The sequence below is a fragment of the Phacochoerus africanus genome, chromosome 2, assembly GCF_016906955.1.
Source record: "Phacochoerus africanus isolate WHEZ1 chromosome 2, ROS_Pafr_v1, whole genome shotgun sequence".
NCBI lineage: Eukaryota > Metazoa > Chordata > Mammalia > Artiodactyla > Suidae > Phacochoerus > Phacochoerus africanus.
Window position 1 is genome coordinate 263,471,721 of NC_062545.1, and position 9,859 is coordinate 263,481,579.

The 9,859-nt window shown below is 38.9% G+C and overlaps 1 non-coding gene across 1 annotated transcript; it reads right to left on the bottom strand.

Annotated features, from left to right (window-relative positions):
- Positions 1–5,375: 5,375 nt before the first annotated feature.
- On the bottom strand, positions 5,376–5,481 carry LOC125121669 (U6 spliceosomal RNA). Its single transcript, XR_007133552.1, has one exon. It is a non-coding gene; the product is annotated as a U6 spliceosomal RNA (small nuclear RNA).
- Positions 5,482–9,859: the final 4,378 nt, after the last annotated feature.

A 9,859-nucleotide genomic window follows, 5' to 3' on the forward strand; every position in this document is an offset into this window, starting at 1 on the left:
ATTCCTCAATTCACACAGAGCTAGGTGGCTAGAGCTCACATAGAAAGACTTGAAGTACCAGAGGATAGAGTTTTTAGGTGTAAAGGAGACTGAAACACAGTAAGGAAATCTCAGAAAGAGGGATACACACAATGGAGTACCCCAAAGTTGGCACAGATACTCTGACCAAAGTCTTGGGTGAAAACTTAACTGTGTGCATAGGAAAAACTTCAGTTTCCCTAGGAAGGACCAACATCTGACAGGCTATAAAAATTGAGTAATTTCTGTTGATGCCCCCTGCAGGAAAATGGATTTTAGAATTTGGGTCTAGACCAGTTAACTCACTGCTCAAACAAAAATCAGAACTATGCAGAGGAAAATAACAGAATCCAGAGTCTCTACAACTTATCATCCATAATGTCACATATATATATTTAAAAGGTTACTAGAACTAAAAGACACTGATGAAGGAAATTGAACATGACACAAACAGATGGAAAGATATACCATGCTCTTGGATTGGAAGAATCAATATTGTCTAAATGACTACACTACCCAAGGCAATCTACAGATTCGGTGCAATCCCTATTAAATTACCAATGTCATTTTTCACAGAATTAGAACAAAAATTTTTATTTATGTATTTTTTTAATTTTAAAATTTGTATGGATACACAAAAGACCCTGAATAGCCAAAGCAATCTTGAGAAAGAAAAACAGACTGGAGAAATCAGGCTCCTTGACTTCAGACTGTATACTACAAAGCTTCAGTCATCAAAACAGTGTGGTACTGGAGGTCCCGTCATGCTTCAGTGGTAACGAACCTGATTAGCATCCATGGAGATGTGGGTTCCATCCCTGGCCTTGCTCCATGGGTTAAGGGTGTTGCTGTGAGCTGTGTTGTAGGTCACAGACATGGCTCAGATCCGACATTTCCATGGCTGTAGTATAAGCCATCAGCTACAGCTCCAATTAGACCCCTAGCCTGGGAACCTCCATATGTCAGGGGTGCAGCCCTCAAAGACAGCAAGACAAAACAAAACAGTATGGTACTGGCACAAAAACAGAAATATAGATCAGTGGAACAGGATAGCAAGCCCTGAAATAAGTCCATACACATATGGCCAACTAATCTATGAGGATGGAGGCAAGGATATAAGATGGAGAAAAGAAAGTCTCTTTAATAAGCTGGGAAAACTGGACAGCTGCATATAAAAGAATGAAATTAGAACATTTACTTACACCATACACAAAAATAAACTGAAAATGGATTGAATACCTAAATGTAAGGCCAGGAACTATAAAGCTCTTAGAAGAAAACGTAGGCAGAACACTCTTTGACATAAATCATGGAAATATTTTTTGACTCACCTCCTAAAGTAATGAAAATATAAACAAAAATAAACAAATGTGACTTAATTAAACTTACAAGCTTTTGCACAGCAAAGGAAACCATAAACAAAACAAAAAGACATCTGACAGAATTGGAGAAAATTTTGCAAATGGACCAATTGACAAGGGATTATTCTCCAAAATATACAAATAGCTCACACAGCTTTATGTCAAAAAATAAACAACCCAATTTAAAAATGATCAGATGATTTAAATGGACATTTCTCCAAAGAAGACAGACAGATGGCCAAAAAGTACATGAAAAGATACTCAGCATTACTAATTATTAGAGAAATGCTAATTGAAACCACAATGAGGTATCACTTCAGACCAGTCAAAATGGCCATCATCAAAAAGGCTACAAACACCAGATGCTAGAGAGGGTGCAGAGAAAAGAGAATCCTCCTATACTGTTGGTCGGAATGTAAATTGGTGCAACTACTATGGAAAACAGTATGGTAATTCCTTGAAAAACTAAATATAGAACTCCCATATGATCCAGCAATCCCACTCCTGGGCTACTATTTGGAGAAAACCATAATTAGAAAAGATACATGCACCCCAATGTTCATTACAACACCATTTACAGTAGCTAAGACATGGAAGCAACTCAAATGTCCACCAACAGAGGAATGGATATGGATTTCCTATTGTGGCTCAATAGATTAGGGACCTGACATTATCTCTGTGAGGATGTGGGTTCAATCCCTGGCCTTGCCCAGTGGGTTAAGGATCTGGCATTGCCACAAGCTGCAGCATAGGTTGCAGATGCAGCTTAGATCTGGCTTGCTGTGACTGTGGTGTAGCTGCAGCTACAATTTGACCCCTAGCCTGGGAGCTTCTATATGCTGCAGGTGTGGCTGTAAAAAGAAAAAAAAATAAATAAAACAAAACAGAGGAATGGATAAAGAAGATGTGGTACATATATACAGTGGAATGTTACTCAGCCATAAAAAGAACAAAATAATGCCACTTGCAGCAACAAGGATGGACCTAGAAATTATCATACTATGTGAAATAAGTCAGAGAAAGACAAATGTCATATGAGAATACTAATATGCGGAATCTAATCAAAATGATGCAAAGGAACTTATTCATAAATCAGAAACAGACTCAAAAGATTTCAAAATCAAACTTATGGTTACTAAAGTGGAATCATGAAGGGAGAAGACAACTTAGGAGTTTGGCATTAACATATACATACTACCACATATCAAATAGATAAGTAACAAGGATTTACTGTATAACACAGGGAAATCCACTCAATACTGTGTAATAACCTATAGGGGAAAAGAATCTGAAAAGAAATTAAATATTTGTGTATATATAACTAATTCACTTTGCTGTACCCTTGAAACTAACACAACATTGTAAGTCAACTATATTCCAATAAATTTTTTTAAAAATCATCTTAAGGAGTTCCCGTCATGGCTCACTGGTTAACGAATCTGACTAGAAACCATGAGGTTGTGGGTTTGATCCCTGGCCTTGCTCAGTGGGTTAGGGATCTGGCGTTGCCGTGAGCTGTGGTGTAGGTCGCAGATGTGGCTTGGATCCCTGCATTGCTGTGGCTGTGGCGTTTTAGGCTGGTGGCTACAGTTCCGATTGGACCCCTAGCCTGGGAACCTCCATATGCCGTGGGAGCAGCCCAGAAATGGCGAAAAAAAAGACAAAAAATAAAATAAAAAAAAAATCATCTTAATAAAAAAAGCCTTTAAAAAAAAGGTTACTAGGAGTTCCCATCGTGGCTCAGTGGTTAACGAATCCAACTAGGAACCATGAGGTTGCGAGTTCAATCCCTGGCCTTTCTCAATGGGTTAAGGATCCAGTGTTGCCATGAGCTGTGGAGTATGTTGCAGACGTGGCTCAGATCCCGCGTTGCTGTGGCTCTGGCGGAGGCCAGCGGCTACAGCTCCGATTAGACCCCTAGCCTGGGAATCTCCATATGCCATGGGTGTGGCCTTAGAAAAGGCAAAAAGACAATAAATAAATAAATAAATAAATAAATAAATAAATAAATAAATAAATAAATGTTACTAGACATGCAAAGAAACAGGAATATGTGATCCACAGTGAAGACTAATGAACCTCAATATAACTCAGATGTAGGAGTGGTAAACAAGGACTTTAAAGCAGCTATTATAAAAAACATTTGAGAATTTAATGGAAAACATTTGTATGAGTGAACAGATAGGAATTCCCAGCAAAGAAATGGAAGCAGTTAAAAATGGCATACTGAACTTTGAGTACTATATTTGAAATGAAAATTTTAGTGGATTGGCTTGTAAACAGGTAGAATACTATAGAAGAAGATGTCAGTGAAGTGAAAGCCAGCTTAATGTTAATCATCCTTTGTGAAAAAGAGAGAAAATGAAAATCTATATACATTGAAATTTAATCAGGAGCCACTTTCACCACCCACACGGGAATTTCCACACTCTGTCATTGTGATAGTCTCTTCAAGTTTGAGGTCTTCTGGAGGATGGAGAAAGAGGGGCAGGTTTAAGGTGTGGGGAACCCAGGGATACAATGCTCTTTGGTTGGACAGATAAGGCAGTGAGGCATGAACAGGCATAATAATATTAAGAAACCTATTTTAAAGCCTCTTTCCTTTTAGGAGGTGTTTGAGATGGCTTACAATTAACAAAGTGTAGTTACAATAAACAGGGAAACAATACAAGAAGAACAAACCTAAAGGAACAGAAAGAAAAACACTTATTCAGTCACCCAGGTAGGATTTTTCACATGAATTTAGTCATCCAGCCACTCCATGAGAAAAAAGTTTTTACCCTTATTTTTATTTACATTCGAAGTACTGGCAGGGAGGGACTTCTGTCATTTTGTTATTTGCTTTCTGTATACCTTATAACTCCACCCCCCCTTTTTCCTGCATTACTGTCTTCTTTTGTATTTAGTTGACTTTTAAGTAGTGAATATTTGAATTCCTTTCTTATTTCCTTTTGTGTATATTCTATAGCTATTTTCTTTGGAGTTGTCATGGGGATTACATTTAACATCCTAAAATTATAAAACTTAAATTAGAATTTATACCAGTTTAACTTCAATAAAACACCAAAACTCTGTTCCTTTACAGCTGTCTCCCCATCTCTTGTAGTTGTTGATATCACAAAATTGCATCTTTGTACATTGTGTGCCCCAAGACATAAACTAATAATTCTTTTAAATGCATTTGTCTCTAAAATTATGTAGCAAACAAAATTTGGAGTTACAAAGTTATAATGATACTGGCTTTTAGAATAGTAATTTTATTTATTCGTTTGTTTATTTATTTATTTGGTCTTTTTGTCTTTAGGGCTGTGCCCACGGCATATGGAGGTTCTCAAGGCTAGGGATCCAATCGGAGCTGTAGCCACCAGCCTACACCAGAGGCACAGCAACACAGGATCCAAGCCGCATCTGTGACCTACACCACAGCTCATGGCAACACTGGATCCTTAACCCACTGAGCGAGGCCAGGGATCAAACCTGCGTCCTCATGGTTCCTAGTTGGATTCATTTCTGCTGCACCACGATGGGAACTCCCATGTTTAAATTTTTAATTTTATTTTTTAAAAATTATTTTTATTAAAGTATAGTTGATTTACAGTGCTGTGCAAATTTCTGCTGTACAGCAAAGTGATTCATATATATGAGATTCATATATATATACACATTCATACATATACATTCATACACATATATGCATATACATTCATATATATACATTCATTTTTCTTTAAAATATGGAACCCTGGAGTTCCCATCATGGCTCAGTGGTTAACGAATCCGACTAGGAACCATGAGGTTGCGGGAGGATCCAGCATTGCCGTGAGCTGTGGTGTAGGTTGCAGACGCGACTCAGATCCCGGGTTACTGTGGCTGTGGTGTAGGCCGGTGGCTACAGCTCCGATTAGACCCCTAGCCTGGGAACCTCCATATGCCACAGGAGCAGCCCTAGAAAAGGCAAAAAGACAAAATAAATAAATAAAATAAAATGAAATAAAATAAAATATGGAACCCTTCATAAATTTGTATGTCATCCTTCACAGAGGCCATACTAATCTTTTAAGTATTGTTCCAATTTTAGTGTATGTGCTGCTGAAGTGAGCACTAAAAAATATATTAGTCTCTTTAACAGTGTAGAAAACAAAAAGTAGAGTTACAAACCATTATTACAATAGGAGCTTTTATAATCACTCACATGTATACTTTTACTGAGATCTTCAAATAACCAGCTAATGTTTTTTCATTTCACCCTGAAAAACTCCCTTATGGCTTCCAAAATTTCTTTCTTTCTTTTTTTTTTTTTGTCTTTTTTCCATTTCTTGGGCTGCTCCTGCAGCATATGGAGGTTCCCAGGCTAAGAGTCTAATTGGAGCTGTAGCCGTTAGCCTACGCCAGAGCCACAGCAACGCAGGATCTGAGCCACATCTGCGACTTACACCACAGCTCACGGCAATGCTGGATCCTTAACCCACTGAGCAAGGCCAGGGATTGAACCTGCAACCTCATGGTTCCTAGTCGGATTTGTTAACCACTGCACCACGACAGGAACTCCCCAAAATTTTTAACAAGAAATATGCCAGTAATCTTATTGAGAATCTGGTGTATGTGATGAGTCACTTCTCTCTTGCTGCTTTCAAGATTTTCCCTTTGTCCTTATACTTGTCTTCCAAAACTTCAATTATGATGTGTGTTGGTGTGGGTCTCTTTGAGTTCATTTTACCTGGAGTTCATTGAGCTTCTTGGATGTTTATAGTCATGTCTTTCATCAAACTTTAAGAGTTTTCAGGTGTTATTTCTTCAAATATTTTCTCTCTCCTCTCTTTCTGGGACTCCTCCAATGCATATATTACTCAGCCTGTTGGTGTCCCACAGGTCTCTAAGACTCTGTTCACTTTTCTTTAATTTTTTTTCTTTCTGGTCCTTGGACTTGATAATTGCCATTGTCTTATCTTCAAGTTCATGGGTTCTTTCTTCTACCCCCTCAAATCTGCCTTCGAATCACTCTAGAAGAGTTTTCATTCCAGTTATTGTAATTTTAAGCTCATGAATTTCTTTTTGGTTTATTTTTAGGTATTCGCCCTCTTTACTGACATTTCCATTTTGCTCATACATAATTTGTTTTTACTTTTCCCACATCTTCCTTTAATTCTTTGAGCATCTTTTACAGTTATTTTTAGTCTTTTTCTTATATATCTGCCACCAGGTCTTTTTTAGGAGTAGTTGCCTTTATTTTTTCCTTTGAATAGGTCAACTTTTCTGTCCCTTTGTATGCCTTGTGATTTTATTGTTGTTGTTGAAAACTGGATATTTAGTTTAATTTAATTATTTATTTGGCCACTCCCATGGCATGTAGAAATTCCACAGCCAAGGACAGAACCTGTGCCACTGCAGTGACCCAAGCCACTGCAGGGACAACACCAGATCTTTAACACATTAGGCCACCAAGGAACTCTAAAAACTGGATATTTTAATCTAATATTGTTGTAATTCTGGAAAGCAGATTACCCCCCCCCCCCCGTGGTTGATTGTCTTTTTTTTATTGTTGTTATTGTTTTCATTTATTATTTTTGTTTTTTTTCATTATTGTTGGCTGTCTCTGTGCCAAGAATCAATCTAACTTGTAAACTTAAGGTCTTCTGAAGTTGTTTCTGAGCCTTTCCCTGGGTATGCATGGTCACTTAGTAATTTTCCCCTTGTATGTATTGCTTTTGAATATCCTAGTCTTTAATATCTGGTCTCAAAAGGGGAAAAGTAGAATTAAGGGAGTGATAATAGGTGTTAATCCTTTAAATCCTATGGAAGTCACTACATCTGGAGGAGGGGGGGCTTGCAATAATGGGAAAAGGTGCAACAGCAATGGATGGCTGCCTCTTTGTCTGCACCTCTGTGATAAGAGGCTGAAATGAGCAGTCAGAGTATAGATACACACTATTTGGAGGACAGGGTCATTTTTTCCCACCCTGGATTCCACAAACTATGTGTAAGTCATTCCCGGGACACATGCACAACTGTCTGCCAAATAACTGAAAGGGGGGAAGGGGTGGCTGGTACTGTGCTAAGAGCTGAAGTGGATTGCAGTTAACCTTAATTTACCATTCAAGCTTCCCCTGGAAGTTTCAAGCCTTCAGTAGACTCCAAAGTTCCAAAATACTTATATCAGATAATTCTTCCAGTGCAGTTATTGTCTAGGTAAAAAGACAGATTCCTGGTACTTCCTACTCCGCCATATTACCAGAATCCTCTTCGCCTGGAAAGCCCTTAAAAGTCCCAATACCCACTCATACCAATTGAATCAGAATCTCTGGGGGAAGTTCTCACTGTGGCTCAGTGGGTTAAGAACCCACCAGCGTATCTGTGAGGATGTGGGTTTGGCCAGTGATGCTGTGACTGTGGCATAGGCTCCAGCTGCCGCTCACACTCGACCCCTGGCCCAGGAACTTCCATATGCCAAAGGTGCAGCTGTAAAAGGAAAAATGAAGAATCTCTGGGGTTGAAACCAGGCATCAGTATTAGCTCTCCAGGTAATTTCAGGATGCAGCCAAGCTTGAGAACCAGTGCGTTATGTCTCCTACAACTAGAGAGAGGTATAACTCCTATGTGATATTTGGATTTTGGAGGCAGTGTTCTACATATGAGGGTATCCAACTACCTCCCACTTATCTGAGAAGCATAAAAGCAGTGAGATTCCAGTAGAACCCTGAACAAGAGGAAGCTCTCCAGCTGGTCCAAGTTGTGGGCAAGTTGCCCTGCCACTTGACTCTTCTGACCAATCATATCTTACATAGTTAAAAAGGTCTGAAGAAGACTGGGACAATGGATGAAGACTGTTGCTAGCTTTGGTAGAAAACAATAGCAGAGGCCAAGAGAATTCTGGAGTAAGGAAATGCTCATTGAGCATGTGACTATAATTCCTTCCTTTTAAAGAGGAATTTCTATAACTTTTCTCTTTTTTCCTTCTCACTCACTATTGACTCTTGTATATATGGGTGTGAACTAAATTTATCATTTATTTCACAGATTGAAAAATAGTCAAATGGGCTTTCTAAGGAACCCAAGGAGAAATAGTTATTATCTGAAGATAGCAGACCCTGAGAGGCCTGACCCTCTGATATTATCTCTGGATTCTGGAATCTGGTATTAGCAGAGGGGGCTGAGCTAGAGAGTTGTGCATGATATTTTGCATCATGGTAGCAGAGACTATTTTAGATATGTGGAAAGAATTGATTGACAGCCAGACAGCTGTAAGTGAATGTAGTAAAGACTTAGAGGCAACTACCCAGCTCACAACAGTATGTCCTTCTCTGAGAACTCCCCATAGTCTAATCCTAATAAACTATCTTTTATTCTACCCCATGTCATAGCTGCTGGGAGGATGAGTGGATGCTGTGCCAATTGAATTTTCTTTTTTCAAGAATCTAGAGTTTTGAATCTGGAGATATTTGAAGCTGGGTCACATTTGCAGACCTTTAGGGAAAGTTTGCATTTTTCAGTCTTTGAAGCCCTTGAACTTCCCTTGCTCTTGCTTGTGGCCTGGTGGTAGTGATATGCTGATAAATCTTTATAAAACCACCTCTTTTTTTTTTTTTTGGCCTTTTTAGGGCCACACCTGCAGCATTTAGAATTTCCCAGGCTAGGGGTTGAATCAAAATTGTAGCCACTGGCCTATGCCACAGCCATGGCAATGCCAGATCCAAGCTGCTTCTGCAACCTACACTGCAGCTTGCAGCAATGAGGGATCCTTAACCCACTGAGTGAGGCCAGGGATTAAACTCACATCCTCATGAATACTAGTTGGGTTCTTCACAATGAGCCACAACAAGAACTCCACAGCCACCTCCTTAAAAAGAAGGATAGAAGGGAAAGGGAAGGAAAGGGGGGCCTGATTTCTAGTGTTTTCAGATCCACATGGTGTAAATACTCTTGCTGTGGTTGATATCAAGCTATTATAGAGAAGTCACTGAACAAAGAGTTGGCAAGCATTTTGTATAACAAGTTCTCACAAGCGGGTACGAAGCCAGCTTCAGTATACTCCTGGCTGACTGTCAACTCTCCCTTATATTCAGTAGAACTCTCTCGTAGCCTCCCAGTAATCCCTCTTTTGGGTTTAGACAGCTCAAGAAGAATGTCTCTTCTAAGCAACCAAAATATCTTCAACCAAAATACCTAGCTATTATAACTATCTTTTATTCTGAATAGTTGCAATCAATTTACTAAAAGTGTGTTCCAACTTTGGCTGGTTTTTCACACAGCCACATATATTAAATATTTACAGCTATATTCATTTACATGCAAGATTCCTATCTATTTCTACAAATGTGCAGTTTTTGCCAGGTCCAGGAAAGAGTGTTTTTAATCATAGCAGTCCCTTGAGATGTGTTAGCTTTGGAAATTCCTGCCCTCTAGTGTCCAATGTGAGGAACTACTTTAGTCTTAGCTATGAATGTTACAAGAGGATTAAGAGGTGAGTTCAAAGTCTTTGACAC